Raw genomic sequence first — 21,585 nt, forward strand, 5'->3', positions numbered from 1 at the left:
GGCGTTAATTTGGGGAAATTTTCAGTCATCATTGCTTCTAATAATTTTTCTGTTCATTTCTTTCTTCTCCTTCTAGTATTCCCATGATTACATCTTTTGTACTTGTCTCACAGTTCGTGGATATTCTGTTCTGCTACTTTGAGTCTTTTTTTGCCTTTGATTTTCAGTTTGGAAAGTTTCTGTTTTCATATCCTCAAGCTCAGAGATTCTTTCCTCAGCCACATCCAGTCTACTAATAAGTCCATGGAAGGCATTCTTCATTTCGATTCCAATGTTTTTAACTCCTAGCATTTCTTTTTATTCTTTCTTAGCATTTCCATCTCTCTGTATTTCTTTTGATTCTTTCTTAAAATTTCCACCTCTCTGCTTACATTATCCATCTGTTCTTTAATGTTGTCTACTTTTTTCATTAAAGCCTTTAGCATATTAATCATAATTTTAAAAAATGATTGGTCTGATATTTCCAACAGTCTTGCCATATCTGAATCTGGTTGTAGTGCTTGTCCTGTCTTTTCAAATTGTATTTTTTGGTTTTCCATATGCCTTGTAATTCTTTCTTGGTTATGGACATGATGTGGTGAGAGAAAGGAAGTGCTGTAAGTAGACCTCTAGTAATGTAGTGGTAAGGTGTGGGGCAGGGCAAGCATTCTATAGCCCTATAGTTATATCTCAGTCTTTAGTAAGCCTGTGTCCCTGCACTGTGTACTACACAAATGCTTCTCAGTCCTCCATGCCTCCAAATTTGGTAAAACACGACGGCTACAGTGGGCTGGCATTGGGTATTTCCCTTCCCCCAGGTCACTTAAGCTCTCATGAAACTCCAGCAGGTTATACTCTGGTTAAATAGTTTCTCCTGGGGGGCAGACATTTTCAGACCTATAATCCCAGAACTTTGGGAGGCCAACACAGGAGGATTGCTTGAGCTCAGGAGTTTGAAACCAGCCAAAGCCACATAGTGAGACTTTTTATCAAAAACTAAAATAAAATAAATTAGCTGGGCATGGTGGTGTTTGTCTGTAGTCCCAGATGCTTAACAGGCTGAAGTGGGAGTATCACTTGAGCCCAGGAGGTAGAGGTTGCAGTGAGCCATGATCATGCCGGTGCACTCCAGCCTAGGTGACACAGCAAGTCCCTCTCTCAAAAAAAAAAAAAAAAAAAAATTGTAATAAAAATTTTTAAAATAAAAATAAAGAACATGGCTGGGTGTGGTAGCTTGTGCCTGTAATTCCAGTACTTTGGGAGACCAAAGTGGGAGGATCACTGGAGTCCAGGAATTTGAGACTAGCCTGGCCAACATGGCGAAACCTCGTCTCTACTAAAAAACACAAAAGTTAGCCAGGTGTGGTGGCACATACCTGTAATCCCAGCTAGTCGGGAAGCTGAGGCACAAGAACCACTTGAATCCACGAGGTGCAGGTTGCAGTGAGCCAGGATGATGCCACAGCACCCCAGCCTAGGCGACAGAGTGAGACCTTGTCAAGAAAGAAAGAGAAAGAAAGAAAGAAAGAAAGTTAGTTCTGGCTTATTTCAAAATGATTTCCTTTCCCCTCCCCTTGCTGAAATTTCAAGATCTCTCTCCGATATTCACTGTGAAAAACCGATCAAGCTCCTGGAGGTAAAATTCACAAAAGCGTGGGTTCCTGTCCCCATGACCAGGGCCCCCTGGAGTTTTTAACTCTCAGAGGTGTCCACACTGAGCTTTCAGCAATTCCTCAACTATAGTTCAGGTTTTCGTACCACTGCATTGGTTCCTACAGAGCTTTTTGTTCTGATAAATTGTGATTATCTGTATTTGCTTGTCTCTCCAATTTCAGGGGCAGTGGTTTCCCCTGTGACCTCACTTCTCTTTTGTGTCAAAGAATAGTTGTTGGTTTTTCAGGTTTTTTTCTGATTTTTGCTTGTTACTAGAATGGAATGGCAACTTCCATGCTTCTTACATGCTGAACTGGAAACCAGAAGTCTCATTCAAAGCATTTTTATCAGGCTTAGTATTTTAGTTTTTTTTTTTTTTTTTTTTTTTTTTTTTTTTTTTTTTTTACAAACTTCTAAACTAGCTTCCTAAATTAATATTACACTAATAGGCATATAACACTGATGCTGAGCCCCTAGTCCCACAATGGAAAGTCTTCCATTTCCTCAACAGATTTACATCTCCTTTCCCTGATTATTGATTACTGTAAATACACACAATTTTTTACCTCTACCATAATTAGCTCTTTATTATTCACCATTGTTTCTACCATAGGAGTCAACATCCTGTAAAATACTGATTATTTCTCACCAATTTCAATTTTCTAATTCTCTTTATTATTCTTTTTTGGATACAGGGTCTCACTCTGTTGCCCACCCTGGAGTACAGTGGTGCAATCATAACTCACTGCAACCTCAAACTCCTGGGCTCAAAGGATCCTCCCACTTTTGCCTCCTGAGTAGTGGGACTACAGGTGCATGCCATCACGCCCGGCTAATTTTTGTATGTTTTGTAGAGACAGGGTTTCCCTATGTTGCCTAGACTGATCTCGAACTCCTGGCCTCAAACTGTCCTCCTGCCTCAGCCTCTCAAAGTGCTGAGTTTACAGGCTTGAGCCACCAGGCCTGGTTGAGTTTATTTTTAAAGGGTTTGAGGTAACTCATATTTCAGAAACTCAAATGAAGATGTCTATAGATAGTTAAAACATAGGTGTTGCAAAAGAGGTGAAAGGTCTGGGCCAAAAATGTCTATTGAAGAGTGGTTTTCTCTTATTACGATGCCATTCATATAAGCTCAGTCTTTATATTTGGCACAAAGTCTAGGCATCTGATTACAGTGTTAAAAACCTAACAAAAAAAAAAATTACAGCTGGGTGTGGTGGCTCATGCCTATAAACCTAGCACTTTGGGAGGCCAACACTAAAGGATCACTTGAGTCCAGGAGTTTGAAACCAGCCTGGGCAACACGGCAAGACTTTGTCTCTATTTTTTTAATAAAATTTTTTTTTTTTAAATTACTAAACCAAAATGTCTAGCTGCTCTTTCTTCTGAATGATCTTTTTAGAAATTTTTATTTAAAGGAAATTTCTGGAAAATAACTTTTTTTTTTTTTTGGTAGAGTCACTCCATCACCCAGGCTGGAGTGCAGTGGTGCTATCTCAGCTCACTGCAACCTCCATCTCCTGGGTCCAAGTGATTCTCATGCCTCAGCCTCTCGAGTATCTGGGATTAGAGGTATGCACCACCATACCCAGCTAACTTTTGTATTTTTTAGTAGAGACAGCGTTTCACCATGTAGGCCAGGCTGGTCTTGAACTCCTGAGCTCAAGTGATTCCCCCACCTCAGCCTCCCAAAGTGCTGGGATTATAGGCGTGAGCCACTGTGCCTGATCAAGAACTTTCAATTTAACAAAGATCTTCACTGTAGCAAGGGATTGTGAAAGAAATTTATTATCACCAGGCAGCAACTTTGAGAATATTGGAATCATTGAGGTAAAATGCTATTCATATTTAATTTTTACCTGAATAGAACATCATATTTCAATTAGCCTGTGAGTTTTCACATATTTTTTTGACAATTTGGGTTATCTAAAAGAGATTTAAGCTGATACTTTATAAATCAGTCACATCTGAATCTTTGCACTGAAGAATAAGATTTTCAGTTCACTGCTTGATTTTTTTTTTTTTTTAAGAGACAGGGTCTCACTGTCACCCAGGCTGGAGTGCAGTGGCATGAACATACATCACTGCACCCTCGAACACCTAGGCTCAAGCAATACTCCTGACTCAGTCTCCCAAGAAGCTAGGACTACAGGCGTGCCCCACCACACCTGGCTAATTTTATTTTTACCTTTTATAGAGACAAGGGTCTCACTATGTTTCCCAGGCTGGTCTCAAACTCCTAGCCTGGAGTGATCTTTCCACCTAGGTCTCCCAAAACACTGGGATTACTGGTGTGAGCCACCATGCCTGGCCCCACTGCTTGAGATTTTCTTTCTAATGTTGTTTTAGAGGCTGAGTCAAAAAACATTAACAGTCCCTTCTCTCATCTCATGGTTTTGGTGCACATATAATTGTCTGAGACCTTGGAGGCCTGTTTCTTTGACATTATGCAACAATTACCTTGTAGGACTTTCTCCTTAGTTCAGCTTGTTGTCCCATGACCAGAAAAGTTTAGGCTCGCGGACACATAGAAGGGTGAGGAAAATGGAATTTATTGGGTGAAAAGAAAAAAGGAAAAATAACTCTCAGCAAAGCGAGAGAGAGTTTTGCCATCAGGTTTTCTACCTCACAGATTTAATACCAGGTCACCACACAGGAACAGGAGAGACCAGCCTGCTCCCACAAACAGTGTGAACTTCCCAAGGCTCTACCCTATACTCCCAGTTTGCAGGTGGGCATTATTCAGAAAGAATCAGTCAGGAAAGGGCAGGCTTCATCTGGGGCCGGCAGTCCAGTTTTTCAGCCTTCAGGTTGTTTTAGGCTTGAAGGTGAGGTTTCACCAGGGACCCATGGCTGTCTCCTGTCTCTATCATTACATTATGCACTGAAGATGTGATGACTCATGCCTCCTGATATATCATCTTTATTATCTGTGTAGCTCCATTTGTTCTAAGAAATGTGATTGTATGAATGTTGAAAGAAATGAAGGCCATATGGGTGCTGGCTCATAGGAGATAAAATACAAAAGTGCTGACAATCTTGAACTTAAGATGATTCTGAGACAAGTGTAAACTGTAAGAAGACATGTAGAGAAAGAACTAAAGTTGTTAGTGGTGGCAGAGATCCAAGTTACTCCAAGTTACCAGAGGCATATCTGTGTGGGTCTGCAGCAACTTCACCCCTTGTCTCCTCAAAAGAAAGAATTTCACTGAGGGGCATAAAGCAGAAAAGAGACCGAGGCAAGTTCCAGAGCAGGGGTGGAAGTTTATTTAAAAGGCTTATATGTCTGGAGCTGGTTCCTTCCAGTGGTCCCTTGGTCCATTTTACAGAGTGCTGATTGGTGCATTAACAATCCTTTAGCTAGCCACAGAGTGCTGATTGGTGTGTTTTCACAGAGTGCTGATTGGTGCGTTTACAGTCCTTTAGCTAGACACAGAGTGCTGATTGGTGCGTTTTTACAGAGTGCTGATTAGTGCATTTACAATCCTTTAGCTAGACACAGAGCACTGACTGGTGTATTTACAATCCTCTAGTTAGACAGAAAAGTTCTCCAACTCCCCACCCAACCCAGGAAGTCCAGCTGGCTTCACCTCTCAATCCCCTCCTGCTGCTGGGAATTGGGCGATGTCTACTTTAGCTACTTCCTGCTGGATGGGGTGAAGAAGGGGCCCTGCAGTGGTAGTGTTCTGCAGAGGGGAACTCTCTAGGCCAGTCAAAGGGCCAGTGGGTCGATCCAGGGGTCCTCAGTAGAAGTTGTGAGTTGAGCTCATTTGGGGCTCCATTTGTAAGACCATCTGTAGCTTGATAGCATCAATCATGGAGGAAACAAATTTGACAGGGAGGTTAAAAATAAAGGGCTCGAAGGTGAGTAATAGCAAGATGGCTGTCACGGGACCCAGAAAGGGGAGAAGCCATGTCGCCCAACTCCAGAGGTTGGTATGAGAGTTTAAAAGGCATTGTCTGATTTCAGAAGACTTTTCCTGTAAACACCAGGCAGCATCTTGTACTATCCCTGACAGGTTAGTGTAAAAACAACACTCTTCCCCTAAAAAGGTGCAAAGTCCTCCTTTCTCAGCAGTGAGGAAGTCTAGGCCTCAGCGGTTTTGGAGAGTCACTGCTGCCAAGGAGTCTATTTGGGATTGTAGAGTAAGGATAGATTTTGTTATTTCTTGCAAACTGTCTGAGAAATCCTTTGAGAGTGTGTGGCAATAGGATAATGAAGCAGATAAACTGTCTATTCCAGTTCCTGTAGCAGTAGCCATTCCTAACCCTATAAGTAGGGATAATAGTTGTATGACTCTGCACTGACAGACTTGAACTTTGAGGGGCACTGATAGGGTCTGATTTCCTGGGACAATGTTAATGTTGGGACTTAGGAAGACTCCTAGAATTGGGGTGTTGCAGGGACTGCTGCATTTTCTTACTAAGCCTTGAGCTTTTAAATGTCTAACAGTAGCCTGTAATCCTTTATGAGCTTCAGGCCTTAAGGGATATTGCCTTTGATAAGGAAAAGTGGTGGGGTCTTTTAGCCTGATTTGGACTGAGCAGGCATTTTCTGCCCTTCTGAATTGTCCTTCCAATGCCCAGACTTCAGGGTTGATTCCCTCCTCAAGCAGAGGACAACAAATGGGTAACTTGTTACCCATATTCATGTATGGGTGCCCATATTTATGGCTCCAACTTTGGCTAATATGTGCCTCCCTAATAAGGGTGTGGGACTTTCAGGCACAACAAGAAAGGCATTTGAAAAGAGCAAAGTCTCCCAATTACAACTGAGGAGGTGGGAGAAATACCTGGTTACAGGCTGTCCCAGGACTCCTCGGATGGTAATGAACCTTGAGGACAGCTGTCTGGGCCAGGAGATTAACACTGAGAAGACGATGCCAGTGTCCAGGAGGAAGTCAATTTCCTGGCTCTCAATGGTTAAACGTACCCGGGGCTCAGTGAGGGTGAAGACATGAGTTGGCACTTGCCCCGGGCACCCTCAGTCCTGTTGTTGGATCATCTAGTTGGGGGCTTCTGGCCCAGAGAACCTTTGTCCTCTGGGGCAGTGCACCTTCCAGTGACTGCCTCGGCATAATGGACATGGGCGAGGGGGCAACTTGTTTCTCGTTGGGCAATCTTTCTTAAAGTGTCCTTACAAACCACACTGATAACAAGCCCCACCAGGTGATTGGCCTGCTCCATTTTCTGTCCTCTGTGAACCACCAAGGTTTGTTTGTCTGAGGGCCATGACTAAGGCTGCGGCCTTTCTCTGATCTTGCTTTTCCTTGTGGGCCTTTTCCCCTTGGTCATTACTATGGAACACCAAGGTTGCCAGGTTTAATAATGCCTCCAGATTTTGTTCAGGGCCCAGTACTTGCTTTTGGAGCTTTCTCCTGATGTCTGTGGCTGACTGGGTAATAAACTTATCTTTTAGGCTCAATTGACCCTCAAGGGAGTCAGGTTCCAGGTAAACCAATGCTCCCAACTCCGAAGAGTCAGGGATTGTTAGAGAGCCCTTTCCCAGAAAGAGCTCTCACAGCCGTGTCTTTAGTCCAGTGGCCACACTAGTCGCTTTTAACTGGCCAACGGGTGCCTGGTATTTAGCCCCCGAATTCTAAGGAAAAATAGGACAGAGTAACAAGCAAAAGGGGCTTGATGGGACTCACCACTTGGCCATAGTCCCTTCGTGGTTGCCAAGGTATGTCCAGAATTGGTTCCTTCCGTTGGGTTCTTGGTCTTGCTGACTTCAAGAATGAAACCACAGACCTTCGTGGTGAGTGTTACAGCTCTTAAAGGTGGTGCAGACCCAAAGAGTGAGCAGCAGCAAGATTTATTGTGAAGAGTGAAAGAACAAAACTTCCACAGCGTGGAAGGGGACCTGAGCTGGTTGCCACTGCTGGCTGGTGTGGCCAGCTTTTTTCCCTTTATTTGTCCCCACACACATCCTGCTGATTGGTCCACTTTACAGAGTGCTGATTGGGGCATTTACAATCCTTTAGTTAGACACAGAATGCTGATTGATGCATATTTACAGAGTGCTGATTGGTACATTTATAATCCTTGAGCTAGACACAGCGCTGATTGGTGCATTTTTACAGAGTGCTGACTGATGCATTACAATCCTTTAGCTAGACACAGAGCATTGATTGGTGCATTTTTACAGAGTGCTGATTGGTGCATTTACAATCCTTTAGCTAGACACAGAGAGCTGATAGGTGCATTTACAATCCTCTAGCTAGATAGAAAAGTTCTCCAAGTCCCCATCCAACTCAGGAAGTCCAGTTGGCTTCACCTCTCACTTAGAACAGGAAAGGAAGGAAAGAACCCTTGGGTGAGATCCAAGTGGGCACCTGAAGGTCAAAGAGAGAAAAAAGCACCTGTAACCTTGACCCTGGGACTTTATATGCTCACCTCTTTTCCATGATTCTTCCCTTATTGTGGGTTTTGTGTATGTGCAGTGCCCTCCTTACCCTTGGGAACTGAGCATGTGCAGTGTGTTTAGTAAGTTGCAGGCATGCCCATCTGAGGCTTTCTTCCCTTTTTCTGGTGGCATATACCTGGAAGATCGTATTGAGAGGTGGAGCCAGCAGGGCTTCCTGGGTCGGGTGGGGACTTGGGGAACTTTTCTGTCTAGCTAGAGGATTGTAGATGCACCAATCAGCGCTCTGTGCCTAGCTAAGGGATTGTAAATGCACCAATTAGCACTCTGTAAAATGGACCAATCAGCAGGATGTGGGCAGGGACAGATAAAGGAATAAAAGCTGGCCACTCCAGTCAGCAGTGGCAATCCGCTTGGGTCCCCTTCCACATTGTAGAAACTTTGTTCTTTCACTCTTCACAATAAATCTTGCTGCTGCTCACTCTTAGGGTCTGCACCACCCTTAAGAGCTGTAACACTCACCACGAAGGTCTGTGGCTTCATTCTTGAAGTCAGCAAGACCAAGAACCCACCAAAAGGAACCAACTCAGGACACAGTACTTTGCGATTTTTGTCTCTTAATGTGCATGCCCAGGAAATTGCTTCTCCCTGGGGCCTGCCTTTAATTAACACTTTAATGTTGGCAGGTGTGGACCATCAGGAAATGGCTTCTCCCTGGCACCGGCTGCCAATTTATCACCTTTAGAGAGGCAATGCAATAATTGCCAAATCTCACCCGAACTTTCTAGTGGGTCAGGGAGAGCTGTCTCCTGCCCCACTCATGCCTAACCTGTAACAAAGTGACAAGAACAGACTGGAGAAAAAGTAGGATGGAGAAACTGGACTCAAGAGCAGCTCATGTAACCCGAGCTAGGTCAATGCTCAGGCTAAAAATTTTATTCAGGGGATTTGGAGAAGAGCAGTCCAACTGGTAGCTAGGGCAATTTCTGTTACTAGTAGTCTGGAATCCTAGGCTTATGCCTGGAGCCCAGTATTTTTTCATAGTTACCAGGGGCCTAACAGTTGTCCTGGCTGGCTTGACAGTGAGAGTTGAAACTTAGAAGATCAGCTTGTTAATAGCCCTGTAAGACTTGGCTCTGGACTTATCTAGGTAATATCAGTATTTGTTATACTGGGTATGGTTGGGAACCTGAGATTTTTCACAGTGTGGCTGTCCATGCATCCTCCACGGTGGGGAGTAAAGGTCAATTCTGAAAAGGAGTACTGATATCTAAAAGGAGACAGTCTTGATCCTCTGAGGAACGGTGATGAGAAAATGATAAAAATGGGGAATATTTTGTTCCTTGATTATTCTTGGCATTTTTGCCCAAGAAAGTGTTTAAAAAAAAAAAAAACAAAACAAAACAAAACAAAAAAAAAACAAGGCTCAGACATTCTTATAGTTAACATCTCCAACATTCTGCTCTTTAAAACTGTAAGTATCTTAAGTTTTGTGAAGGGAATGAAAAATGATTAAAAGAAATTTACACTTCAAAGAACAGTTTCCTGAAGTAATCAAAAGTGCACCCTTAAGAAAATAATTCTCTTTCCCTGCTTGTATTAGCTGCTAGTAGCAAACAGTACACCATTTGGTATCAACTGATGCTTTTAATGAACCTCAGAGAGAGAAGGAAATACAGCTAATTACTGTAAACAAGCCTGAGGGGACACAGAGTCTGTGTTATTATGGTGGCAAAGAAATATTAATAGACTACTCAGCTGAACATCTGCATTTATCAGCTTATTTTGTGTGTGCTCAAATTCATATTCTAGAGGTTTTACTTAATACTGTCAACTTGTAATGTAGTCATATTTATATTATTAAAATGGTTCATAAAGGTAGGCAGTAGATGTAGTAGTTAAAATCATAAGCTTAAAAAATATATAAAAAATAACAAACGGGTCTTGCTTTGTCACCAAGACATGATTACAGTGATGCAATCATGAATCATGGTTCACTGCAGCCTCAAACTCCTGGGCTCAAGCGATCCTCCTGCCTCAGCACCCCAAAATTCTGGAATTACAGCTGGGATTACCAAACCCAGGAAAATCTTAAACTTTAAAGTCCAGGGAGCAAATACGGTATCTGCTACTTCCTGGTTGTGTGACCCTAGGGGTTTCTGAATTTCTCTGAGCCTCTATCTCCATGTAGTACGTATTTCACAGGGTTATAATGAGAGCTGAATAAGGTAACCAATGTAAAATGATTAACAGAGTGCTTGGTTCATAATGTGTCCCTACACAACAGGTGCTATGATGCTGCTTATTTCATTATTCTCATAATTAAGTGATGGAATCAAATTTTAAAATACTATTTCTTAAAGTCCCCCAAAGAGCACCATGACGTCCAAGTACTCTGACACTTGAGCAGGTTTGAAAATGACTTCCCAAATATAGTCCAGTCTGTGCCTAAGTCCAAGACATTACACCTTAAAAGAAAATTGGACGAAAAAAGGACCTTTGCATAAGCAAAAAACATGAAGAGGAGCCTCCAGGGAGGAAAACCATGCAAGGAAAGATACTGCTGAAGGAAAAATCCACATCCAAATGTCAGAGGGCTACAAAGTACAGGATCTTCAGGGAGAGTAAATATCACCGCCTTATACCTGGGATTCCATGACCATGCTAACCTTGCAGAAAAGAGAAAATCACAAGTCAGTGTTCTGAGTCCATTCCCTTGCACTCTCTAGGAGTTTCACTCCCCATTCCCTACTCACACATTCCCCCAATCTCCTAGGTTCCTCTTCTCAAAAAAAAAAAAAAAAAAAAAAACTTCTGGAAAATCAAGAAGGTATTTCGCAAGTTCTCTGGGGTCTGGTGCTCACGTCTCTCATTTCTCTTCTTTTTATTCTCGAACTTCCCTAGGGGTGCATATTGTCATGGTCAACAGCCATCAAAACCAAGACCACTGTGGTGCCTGCCAGAGGTACAACTGGTGGCCTGTAGTGTCCATGCATAGGTTGTCAGTGCCCAATAAGGAAGGTGCTGTCTTTCTTTCTTTCTTTTTTAACTTTTATTTTAAGTTCAGGGTATCTGTGCGTGTTTGTTATATAGGTAAACTTGTGTCATGGGAGTTTGTTCTACAGATTATTTCATCACCCAGGTATTAAGTCTAGTACCCATTAGTTATTTTTCCTGATCTTCTCCCTCCTCTCACCCTCTAGCCTTCAAAAGTCCACAGTGTGTATTGTTCCCCTCTATGTGTTCATGTGTTCTCATCATTTAGCTCCCACTTATAAGTGAGAACACGTGGTATTTGGTTTTCTGTTGGTGTTATATTTCAATACTGGAGATAGTGAGGCAGGAAAACAGGGTCTGGAGGCAGGAAACATAAGGCTGATTCACACTTCGGCTATGACAGGAAATGTCCTCTCCATAATAAATGACAACTTTACTTCATCCTCTTCATTTACATAGGGTGTACACCAAGTAGAGGATATTTAAACTCAAAAAAACTGTGTAACAGTGCCCTTGAGCCCCTATGCTCGGGCCTGCTCCCACACTGTGGAGTGTACTTTCATTTTCAGTAAATCCCTTGATTCCTTCCTTGCTTTGTTTGTGCGTTTTGTCCAATTCTTTGTTCAAGACGCCAAGAACCTGGACACCCTCCACCAGTGACAATAGCAGTGGTAGAGCCTCCCAAGGTGCTGCCAAAGGTGTTGGCACTAACGTTGCTGAAATGTTAGAATGAAGGTTTTTTTGTTTCTGTTTTTGTTTTTTGAGACAGAGTCTCGTTTTGTCACCCAGGCTGGAGTGCAGTGGGGTGATCTTGGCTCCCTGCAACCTCTGCCTCCCAGGTTCAAGCGATTCTCCTGGCTCAGCCTCCTGAGTAGCTGGGATTACAGGTGCCTGCCCGGCTAATTTTTGTATTTTTAGTAGAGACAGAGTTTCACCATGTTGGCCAGGCTGGTCTCGAACTCCTGACCTCGTGATCTGGCCACCTTGGCCTCCCAAAGTGCTGGAATTACAGGCGTGAGCCATTGTGTCCAGCTAGAATGAAGTTCTTTTCATCTTCACTTGTTTTATTAGTGATTCTTTGCTGTAAGATTCAGGTGTGGGTTCTAGGGGGGCTGGGCCAGATGATATCTGTGACATGCGCTCTGGTAGGTTCATAATGTAGCCAAGCTCCTTACACAGGCTCAACTGCCTTTGAGTCAAATTATATGACACTCTTAACTTTAAACAATTTATTTCCCAGGAGGCTTCTTGGTGTTTATGCCTTATCAAACATCCTGATTGGCCCAGACATTTGTGCCTGATTTTTAGAGTAAACATGACTTAATTTCATGATGGGGTTCTCTGTTTTGCTAGGATGGTAAGAAGAAAGGAAAAGGGAGAGGAAATTGAAGTTCACTGGACAGTTCAGTTTGTCAGACATTTGCTGAATACCCACTGTGTGCTTCACAACAATCTTGCAAAGCTGCCATTATTATACTCATTTTGCTGGTAAAGAAACTGATGCTCAGTTGGTTAAAGTAATGAGATCAACATCACACAGACAGTAAATGACACAGTTAAAATTTGAAACCAGGTTTTCTCACTTCAATTGTCTCTACCTCTGGTAATATTCTGTGCTTTTATCACAAGAAATAGTTATATTTGTCGCTAGGGGATTAGGGTTAAATGTAAATGTAAATGATTCTTCAGCTGGGATTGGTATGCATTTGTGTGTTTATTTTTCTGGGGAGAAGACCCATAGCTTTTATCATATCAAAAAATAATTAGGGCTGGGCGCGATGGCTCACATCTGTAATCCCAGCACTTTGGGAGGCCGAGGTGGGCAGATGACCTGAGGTCAGGAGCTTGAGACCAACCTGGCCAACATGGCGAAACCCCATCTCTGCTTAAAAAAATACAAAAATTCTCCAAATTAGCCAGGCATGGTGGTGGGCACCTGTAATCCCAGCTACTCAGGAGGCTGAGGCAGGAGAATTGCTTGAACCTGGGAGGTGGAGTTTGCAGTGAGCCGAGATGGTGCCACTGCACTCCAGCCTAGGTGACAGAACAAGACTCCGTCTCAAAAAAAAGAAAAAGAAAAAGAAAAAAATTAGGAATCACTGATATATGTACTGTCAGATGGACTTAGATTTACATTCCACCTCAGACATTGACCACCTGTGTGATTTTGGCCAGTTAGTTAAACTCTTGGAACCTCATTTTTCTCATTAGTAAAATGGTGTACATGAGAAAAAACTCCTAGAATGTCATTCCCTAATTGTGTGAACCTACTTGTTATTTTAGATCTCTCAGAGGTTTTTCCAAGCTTTTGTTCTCTCTCTAGCCCCTTAAATAAGTTTATCAGGTATTTGTGACTACTACTTATATTCTCAGACTGCATTTGTGCCTGGACCTTCTCGTTAGCAGGTGGATGGTTGAACAAACTGTGGTACATTCATACAAGGAAATACTACCTAGCGATAAAAAGGAACTGTTTATCCATGTGAGTTTGCACATAGATCTCAAGAGCCTTAGGCTGAGTGAGAAAAAAAAAAAGTCAGACTCAAAAAGCTACATAATGGCCAGGTGCAGTGGCTCACGCCTATAATCCCAGCACTTTGGGAGGCAGAGGTAGGCCCATTCCTTGAGCCCAGGAATTCAAGGCCAGCCTGGACAACAAGGTAAAACCCCATTTCTACAGAAAATATAAAAATTAACTGGGTGTGGTGGTGCATGCCTATAGTTCCAGCTACTCAGGAGGCAGAGGTGGGAGGATCACCCAAGCCCAGGAGGTCAAGACTGGTGAGCCAAGCTGTGATCATGCCACTGCAGGCCAGCCTGAGTGATAGAGTGAGACCTTACCGCAAAAAAAAAAAAAAAAAAAAAAAAAAAAAAAAAAAAAAAGCTAAAGACTATATGATTCTATTTACATGACATTCTGGAAAAAACAAAACTACAGGGACAGAAATCAGATCGGATGTTACCAAAGGCTGGAATAGAGACATTGATACAAAATGTGTGAAATGCAGAATTTTTGACCCTATGACCCTACTGTTGTTATGCCCATAAATGCATTATGTTATATGGCAAAATAGACTTTGCACATGTAATTCAAGTTACTAATTAGTTGACCTTAAAATAGTGATATTATCCTGGATTATTCAGGTGGGCCCAGTGAAATCACATGACCTTTTAAAAGCAGAAGAAGTCAGAGAAGTTTGAAGTATAAGAAGGATTCAACTCACTGCTGACTTGAAGGTGGAGAAGGTCAAGTGTCCAAAAAATGGGGACCTCAGTCCTAGAGCTGCAGGGAACAGAATCCAGTCAACAGCCTGAACGAGCTTCTAAGTAGATTTTACTCAGAGCCTCTAGAAAGGAGCTCAGCCTATGCAACACTTTGATGTTTTGTGAGATCCTTAGCAGAAAGCCCTGCCATACTGTCCTAAATTCTGCCATACGGGAGTGTGCTACAGTAAAATGGGTGCTGCTATCAACCACTAAGTTTGTGGTACATTATTATTCCAGTAATAGAAAACTAACACAAAAGGGCATGAAGGAATTTTTTTGATTACAGTAGAAATACTCTGTATCTTTATTGTGGTGTTGGTTATACAACTGAATAAGTTTGTCAAAATTCATTGACCTGTACATTTTAAAAGACTAAAGTTTACTTTATGCAAATCATACCTCAATAACCCTACAAAAGGTAAAACTCATCAAATTATACTTTAAATGGGTAAATCTTATTGTTTATAAACTATACTACAAATAAAATGGGTTTAAAAAGAAACAACAGGCCAGTACAATGGCTCATGCTTGTAACCTCAGCAATTTGGGAGGCCTGGGTGGGAGAATAACATTTTTTTCTTTCTTTTTTTTTTTTGAGATGGAGTCTCACTCTATCACCCAGGATGGAGTCCTGTGATGCAATCTTGGCTCACTGCAACCTCTGCCTCCTGGGTTCAAGCAATTCTCGAGCCTTAGCCTCCTGAGTAGCTGGGATTACAGGCGTACACCACCACACTGACTAATTTTTGTATTTTTAGTAGAGATGGGATTTCACCATCTTGGCCAGACTAGTCTCGAACTCACCTCAGGTGACTCACCTGCCAAGGCTTCCCAAAGTGCTGGGATTGCAGGTGTGAGCCACCAAGCCTGGCCTGTTGGAGGATTACTTAAAGCCAGGAATCGACAAGACTGAGCAACAAAGTGAGACTCCCATATCTACTAAAAAAAATTTAAAAATTAGCTGGGCATCGCGGTGCCTGTCGTCCCAGCTACTTAGGAGGCTGAGGCAGGAGGATCACTTGAGCCCAGGAGTTCGAGGCTGCAGTGAGCCATGATTCTGTCACTGAACTCCAGCCTGGGCACCAGACTGAGACCCTGTACATACATACATACATACATACATACATACATACATACATACATACATAAACATTAAAAGAAACAACAAAATTCTAGTTCAAGAGTGATCTATTAGAGTTTTCCCTTGCTCCCATTTCCCCCAGTAGAGATAATCAACCATGTCTTTTTTCCTACTTCGACTGTACTTTATTATTTACTTCTATTTTTCTCCCAAGACTATATTGTTATTTTGAATTATATGGGTATTGCTAGTAGACTCCCTGAGCAGAGGGACCATGTCTTCATCTCTGGATCATGAGTGCCTAAAATACAGTAGGTGCTGTATCATTTTTATTTGATTTGCATGATTGCACATGAATATATCTAAAACTTTCTAAATGTTTCTTTCAAATTTTTTCTGCCTGGATCTCTTCCTAGTGGTAATAAATTGTATATATTTATTACTGCATAAAGCATTGCTATTTTTAAATTCAAAACCACTTTCTTAAACGTCAAGGGAATCACACCCAATTTTTGGTATTCTTGAATACAGTGAAATTGCTCATGTGTACATCACCTCTTACACTTCATTTGTAGATTTTTACAGCATATCCTTTTTAGATCATTTTTTCTAAAAAGATATCCAACTTAAAATTCTATTTCAACAATACAGATGGTCCCTGACTTATGATTGTTTGACATAGGATTTTTCAATTGTACGATGGTGCGAAAGAGATACACAGGCCATAGAAACTGTACTTTGAGTACCCATACAACCATTTTATCTTTCATTTTCAGTACAATATTCAATAAATTACATGAGATATTAAACCGTTTATGATAAAATAGGGTTTGTGTTACATCAGCCCAACTATATGCTGATGTAGGTGTTCTGGGCACATTTAAGGTTGGCTAGGCCAAGCTAGGATATTCAGTAAGTTAGGTGTGTCAAATGAATTTTCAACTCACAGTATTTTTAACTTGTGACAGGTTTATCAGGATGTAATCCCCTCAAAAGTCGAGGAGCATCTGTATATATGTCCATTTATATCATAAATATTTACACTTTTATTTGTCAATTATACCTTAATAAAGCTGGGGAAAAATATATATGTCCATCATAGGTAGGATTGCCCAGTAAAATACATTATACCCCATTAAATTTGAATTTCAGAAAAACAACAAACAATTTTTAGTATAAGTGTGTTCTGTGCAATACTTAACTGAGCATCCTTTGTTGGGAGAGTGGCTGACTCTGGCAATCCTAGTCATATGGTACACATGACCAAGTTTAAGGTTAAATCAGGAAGAGATTGAAGCATCCTCCTTTAGACTGTGGTTAAGAGTGGTGAAAATAAGTTTTGATTAAACAGTAAAATGACACCAAGTAGAAACGGGTGTTACTTATTAAGCAAGATATTGTTTTGTGTAGCAGACACCTCATGAAAACACTCTAGCTCAGCTAGATGCTTTTTGTTAGAGACCTGGAAAAGTAGGATTGTTGCCTTGTATTACAAGGGCATTTGAAAGTTGTGTTCTATAAATTATATAACTTGTCTGGGCCCACATTCTACCTCAACCTCTGCCTACTCCAGGCTTCCTGCCTCTTCAGGATGGGCGAGATGCCTCTAGTACTTAGATAGCAAATTCTTGTCACACCTAGTGCCATTCTCCCAACCAAGGCAAATCATCACAGCTTATAGTACACTTCATCTACTGAGCCTGAAAACAGCCTCAGAGTCTTTCTTAGCACTGTGTGTTTTTTTGAAACAGCTATTATTAATTCATTAGAATTTGCACCAAAAAATAAATCTGTTTAGCATCACTAGTCTCACAGCTGCCATGTTATTCACTGTGCAAGGGCACCTGAATTAGAGAATAAAATGGGGCTGATACCCAACTCATGCTCTGTACATCATGGTGTGGGGCTGCATTCCAAGAGTCTTTTTCTAAATCACATAAGGCACAGACTAGTAGCAGCTCTGTCTGTTCTAGGGGAATAATCAGGGGGTTACTTGGTGAAATTAATAAGGGAGAGAATATTTCAAAGGAAGAGAGATGAGTTGAAGCATCTATAGTTGAAGAATGGCTTGAACCTTGGCTTCTGAGCATGCTCAACAGTACATGCCCTTCAGTTGGAGAAATTTGAATATAACATTAAGCCGGCAGGGCATGGTGGCTCAAGTCTGTAATCCCAGCGCTTTGGGAGGCCAAAGCAGGTGGATTGCTTGAGCCCAGGAGTTCTACATCAGCCTGGGCAACATAACGAAAACCCATCTCCACAAAAATAAAAATAAAAAATTACCCGGGCGTGGTGGTGCACGCCTGTCATCCCAGCTACCCCGGAGCCTGAGGTGGGAAGATCTCCTGAACCCGGGAAGTTGAAGCTGCAGTGAGTCATGATTGTGCCACTGCACTGCAGCCTGGGCGACAGAGTGAGACCTAATCTCCAAATATACATATATGTACATGTGTATGTATATGTGTGCGTGTGTGTGTGTATAAAACATTAGCCCAAAAGCAATTTCCTATTTAATGATTCATTTTTGTTGTTTGTTTAGCTGTGTTCTGTATTTAAAAAAATACATACATGACATCCTGATTTTCCACAATAGAGAAATTAAATGATAAACGATTCATAGATCTACAGTTCCCCAGGTGATTCTGATATACACAACTTAGTTGAGGCCCAGGTAGCCTAAAGAGTATGACAATTGGCCTGGAGGGAGAATCAAACCAGAACCATTATGAACATAAATAAGACAGTTAACCTGCCCCTTACCTGTAGGTAAGGGCATCCTGACATTCACCATTCTGTAATGAGAAGCTCCCGGTAAATGAGGATGTGTGGGACTGAAGAAATTGTCGGAAATTCAAGAAATTTAATTAGAGAAAATAGAATAGCCAAACTACAGCCCAAGGCTGAGGCCACTGGAGATAAAACTGTTTAGGACATATGCTCTGGCAAGATACCAGTAACAAAATCTGGCAGCCACATGGCTCTCTGATGAGGCTTACCTTTAGCCAGTTTCAGTATGAAGAGTTGTCCTTTATATATAGCTTATATCCCGCCTTGCTTTCTGTCCCCTTCAGCGTTTCAGTTGCTTGTCTCAGGATCTTCTCCAAATGTATTATTCCTGTCTTGTACATAGACCAGAACTATAAAAAAGAGCCCGGATGCAGACACCTCAAGGATTTACAAAAGAAAAAAAATAGGATGACTGCTTACTGGTTTTTCCTCCAATTTGTCTTAATGATGTTCAACATTTTCCTGATTATTTTGACCGAAACAATATTTGGGCAGCTGTCCTCAGGGAATAGTCTATAAAGGACTCTTGGCACCCCTTCCAGGGATGACAAGTCAGAACTTGTCATTTTAACATATGCTTGAAGAAATCAAGAAGTAAGGAGATTTTAGGGGGAGAAATATAGATGTGATTTGAAAAGCCAATTCCAATAGAGATAAGTTGTTGGGATGGACTTCTATGGTAGAAAAAAAAAAAGAGTAGAGGCCAGGCGCAATGGCTCACACTTGTAATCCCAGCACTTTGGGAGGCTGATGCAGGGGGATTTCTTGAGCCCAGGAGTTCAAGACAAGCCTGGACAACATAGTAAAACCCCCTCTAAAACTAGCTGGGTATGGTGGCACTTGCCTGTAGTCCTACATATTTAGTAGGCTGAGGCAGGAGGATCGCTTGAGATAAAGAATTTGATGCTATGGTGAGCCATAATTGTGCCATTGCACTCCAGCCTGGGCAAAAGAAAGAGATCTTGTTTCTAAAAAAAAAAAACAAAGCAGTGGTATAACTGCCTGGGGAGTAATTCTGTCTAGCTAGAATGTAATGTGAATAAAATCATGATGGATGCGGGGGTTATAAATGTGGGTTGGGACCAATGTACTCATGTACTTTCTCTTCAAATATAATTTGTTAAAATGATAATTTAGGCCAACCTCAAGGCCAATTTTAAGAAGATTCTGCCATTAACAGTTAAGATATCTCTAAAATGGGATAATAGAATCTATTCTATTTTCCTTACCAGAATACTGTGATTACCAGATGGCATAAGGGTTATGGAAGACCTTGGGTTACAGAGTGGTCATATTGCCTACAAAATTCCCCATCAGCTCCTCCTACTCATCTCTAAGCTCTTATATTATATGTCCTACAATGCTATGTTGACTGTAATCAAAATACTTATTGGTTTAAAAACTTTCAAAGTTGGGGTTTTCTTTAAGTTTAAAGTTCTTTTATCTAAGGCTCCCACTTTTGTATCTACTTTCTACTTATCCCAAACTCTAGTATAGCATGATTTTCTGTTATGGAAATCAAGCAGGTTTTCTCCATTACGTTCTGTCCTTCTGGGTTTTCATAATCCTAATGTTTACTCTCCATTTAACCAGATTACTCAATGGATCATGAGACTATCTGGAGTCTGTAGCTTCCAGAAGCCTCTCTGGAGTATTTGTCTTGCATTTATTCTGAAGAATGGTCTGCCAGAAATAAAAAGTTGACAGACAGCAGATTGTTAAGAGTATTAGAAGGCATAAAAGTATAATGGCTAAGAGAGGAGTTGGATTGCCTCAATCTATAATCCTGGCTTTATCTGTTTCCTCTTTATAATATAGGATCGTTTCAACTGTTGAGTTAGATAGCATATGGAAACTGCTTAGCACCAGGCATGATGTATACGGAGTGCTTAATTAGTGTTACCTATTATCATCATTGTCATCACTATATAAATAATAAAGTTGACTGTTTTGATTTGTAAGTATTCTATATGAATATGTATGCAAAAGCATTTCAATCTAATAAGCAACCACAAGGCTAATCTCCATTACTTATGTGTAGTCAAAGTACATAGATTCATGGCTTATGCCTCAGATAATTGAAAATCCACCACTTTCATTTAGGTGGCTGTTTGGAGAAAATACGTCACAATTGCATAATGCTTTATGATTTAAAAGAACCTTTTAAGCATATTTGCACTTAAGCCTCATAATAAATGATTAGAAAGATGACTGGACTTTTCCAATACTACACAATAATTGTGCAATAAAACTGATATTAGAACCTAAGTCTTGATCCTTATATCATGAAAGACTTCTTTATTATTTGTTAAGATCCCCTGGACCATCTTGACATCACAAAACAAGTATATGTTAGAAAAGTTTTTATTTTAAGAAAAATATCCAAAAGTTTGCAGCCAGATGCGGTGACTCACATCTATAATCCCAGCACTTGTGGGGACGTTGAGATGGGAGGATTGATTGAGCCTAGGAGTTCAAGACCGGCCTGGGCAACACAGTGGGACCCCATGCCTATGAAAAAAACAAACAAACAAACAAAAATGTTTTAATTAAATAAAATGCAAATAAATAAAAGTTTGTATGGCATATTTATAAAGAAATTTATAAGACTTAAGGTGACCAATGGAATAGGCATAATAGAATGCCCATTCCCCTCAAAGCCCAAAGAAAATGTAAGACTTTCTTTGTGACTGCCCAGGTTGTAAATTTCATCATGTTTCAGGTTCTCAGACCTCAGTGGTCAGAGATACTCAAGGAGAATTTTATTTAAGACTATTAAGTGTAAAAAGCAGCTACAGATGGAGTACTTCTATAATTTTACTTCATCCTTGGTGAAAGATATTTTCATTCCATGCTGGGAACTGTTCTTTTTCCATCACTCAGATTACTTTATGAGCTATTTGCTTTGCCAGTAACTACTTTTCTTCCTCTTTTAATGGAATGAAATGGGCAAGGTTAAGGCTCATTATCAAATTGGAATGCAGAAGCAACATTTACCATACTTCAAATTTGCCACTGTAGAAACTGTAAAAAATATATGTATATTCTTTGTATAACATTATGTATGTTAGTAATATCAAAAAATAATAAAATAAAATCCCCAGAATTTTCTGCTTTCTCAAATAAATTCATTAAGTGTAAAGAAAGAACGAGTTTTTAAGATCTTCTGATTTACACATTCAAAGCATTGAGAGGGTAGATTCCAGATTGATAACCATAAGGGTCTTTAAAGTGGTATTTTTAGGCAGGGCACGGTGGCTCATGCCTGTAATCCCAGCATGTTGGGAGGCCAAGGCGGGTGGATCTCCTAAGCTCAGGAGTTTGAGACCAGCCTGGGCAATGTGGAGAAACCCCGTTTCTACCAAAAATACAAAATGGGCAACATGGAGACACTCCATTTCTACCAAAAATACAAAAAAAAAAAAAAGCCTGCCACGGTCGCGTGCCTGTGGTCCCA

Source organism: Mandrillus leucophaeus, unplaced genomic scaffold (genome assembly GCF_000951045.1).
Source record: "Mandrillus leucophaeus isolate KB7577 unplaced genomic scaffold, Mleu.le_1.0 Scaffold1063, whole genome shotgun sequence".
Taxonomy (NCBI): domain Eukaryota; kingdom Metazoa; phylum Chordata; class Mammalia; order Primates; family Cercopithecidae; genus Mandrillus; species Mandrillus leucophaeus.